The sequence below is a fragment of the Berghia stephanieae genome, chromosome 7 (genome assembly GCF_034508935.2).
Source record: "Berghia stephanieae isolate SIO BIC M18660-M18661 chromosome 7, UCSD_Bste_1.3, whole genome shotgun sequence".
NCBI classification, from domain to species: Eukaryota; Metazoa; Mollusca; class Gastropoda; order Nudibranchia; family Aeolidiidae; genus Berghia; species Berghia stephanieae.
The window spans coordinates 13036060-13038559 of NC_088366.1; positions in this window are offsets into that span (position 1 = coordinate 13036060).

A 2500-nucleotide genomic window follows, 5' to 3' on the forward strand; every position below is an offset into this window, starting at 1 on the left:
TCTCCGGCGAGCATAAAAACGTTTCCGGAGGAAAAAAAAACACATAAATTTGATCATGTTTTGACTTTTACACATTCTGATCAAAAGGCATATGAAAAGGGAATGAAAAGTTCTAGCCAGCATGAAGAATAAAAAGTAATGATTTTCTTTGTTTAGAACCAAGATGGCCGCCGTTGCCGGGCTGCGTGACATCAGACTACTGAATTCAACACAACATTGCCATCCGGAAGTTTAACGGACCAAAACACAAAACTATCTGTAACCTATTATAGTCTGATTAATACAGTTTAGTGAGAATTACTCATAAACGTGGATGGCACAAAACAATAATAAAGATCCGAGTGACGTCAACTTTGTTCTATCTGTATGATAAAAATATAAATACGTGTATTAGAAAGCAAAATAGTAAATGAGGGTTTGGGCGATAAAGTGGTCCTTCAAAGCCATTAGGTCAATGGAGGTTATCCCGGTTTCTATGGTGTGAAAAGGATAATAGCATTTGCTTGATACCTTTTGAATCGGACAATATTCTATCTCAATGTACTTTCTGTCAAGTCTAAATGACCCAGCTATCCAATTCACTGTTGGATGGACAGGGGGTCCGAAAAAGATCTCGATTTCACCGCCGGGATCGACCTCTGTCTCGTTGAAGCGAGCGCTCTACCAACTGAGCTATCGATGCCCCAGCTCCTTCCGGTGACAAGGACGTTAGAAATACTCGTTATTCATTGGAGAGCTGTCTGACGCATTGGTGAATGATAAGAATATTTTAGAAAAACAATTGACTGATATCAATGAATAGTGAATAGGTCTAATATTATTTGTGTGTAACTCTCTCTCCCCCCCCCCCTCTCTGTCTCCCTCTCTGTCTCCCTCTCTCTCTCTCTCTCTCTCCCCCTCTCTCTCTCCCTCTCTCCCCCCTCTCTCTCTCCCTCTCTCTCTCTTCCCCCCTCTCTCTCCCCCTCTCCCCCTCTCTCTCTCCCTCTCTCTCTCCCTCTCTCTCTCTTCCCCCCTCTCTCTCCCTCTCCCTCCCTCTTTCTCTCTCTCTCTCTTTCTTCCGGTGACAAGGACGTTAGAAATACTCGTTATTCATTGGAGAGCTGTCTGACGCATTGGTGAATGATAAGAATCTTTTAGAAAAACAATTGACTGATATCAATGAATAGTGAGTAACCCTGTCTCCCCCCCCCCCTCTCTCTCTCTCTCCCTCTCTCCCCGCTCTCTCTCTCCCTCTCTCTCTCCCCCTCTCTCCCTCTCTCACTCTTCCCCCCCCCTCTTTCTCTCCCTCTCCCTCCCTCTTTCTCTCTCTCTTTCTTCCGGTGACAAGGACGTTAGAAATACGCGTTATTCATTGGAGAGCTGTCTGACGCATTGGTGAACGATAAGAATATTTTAGAAAAACAATTGACTGATATCAATGAATAGTGAGTAGGTCTAATATTATTTGTGTGTAACCCTGTCTCCCCCCCCCTCTCTCTATCTCCCTCTCTTTCTCTCTCCCGCTCTCTCCCCCCTCTCTCTCTCCCTCTCCCTCTCTCCCTCTCTCTCTCTCTCCTCTCCTCTTTCTCCTCTCTCTTTCTCTTCTCTCTTTCTCCTCTCTCTCCTCTCTCTTCTTCATCTCTCTCTCTTCTCTCCTCCTCTCTCACTTCTCTCTCTCCCTCTCTCTCTCCCCCCCCTCTCTCTCTCTTTCTCTCTCTCTGTGTGTGTGTGTGTGTGATATTACATTGAACTGAGATTAAATTGAGCTTTTACATAGCGCAATATCCACTAAACTTGCCCAAAGTGCTTTACAAAGGGTCCTTGACCAACAGCAACACGTAACATGTAGAGCGAGACATGTGAACTCCTTGGCCAACCGCATTCTATCTATAGATAGAATGCGCTTGGCCAAGGAGTTCACAACATTGCCATCCGGAAGTATAACGGACCAACACACAAACTCTGTGTAACCATGAACTTTTATAGTCTGGTTAATGCAGTTTAGTGAGAACAACTCACAAACGCGGATGGCAAAAACAATAACAAAGGCCTGAGTGACGTCATCTGCATACTATCTATAAACGTTTAAGGTTACAAATAGTTTTGTGTGTTGATCCGTTAGACTTCCGGATGGCACTGTTTTGAGTTTCGTAGCCAAACGCACACTATCTATACACGTTTCAGGTTACACATTGTTTCGTGTGTAGCTACGTTATATCAATCAGGCGAGCAATGTCGTGAGCTTTTCGAATAAAGGCAATGCATCAATGGGAGCGATCGATATTCATGTTTTTGTCCAACTACGTCATCAATCACATGATTTGTTGATGTCCGATGATTGGATATTTCTTAACAATAAATGTAAACACGCTGCTTTATTTATGAAAGTTGTAAGCACACCCATGTGTCAAGCTGAACAAAAAGATCAATCGTGATGTTAGATATTTCAAAAGTTGTGAAAACTTTTCACTATGTGGGTCACTTTATTATTCCAAATTATTCCAATGTGACCTATGACCTC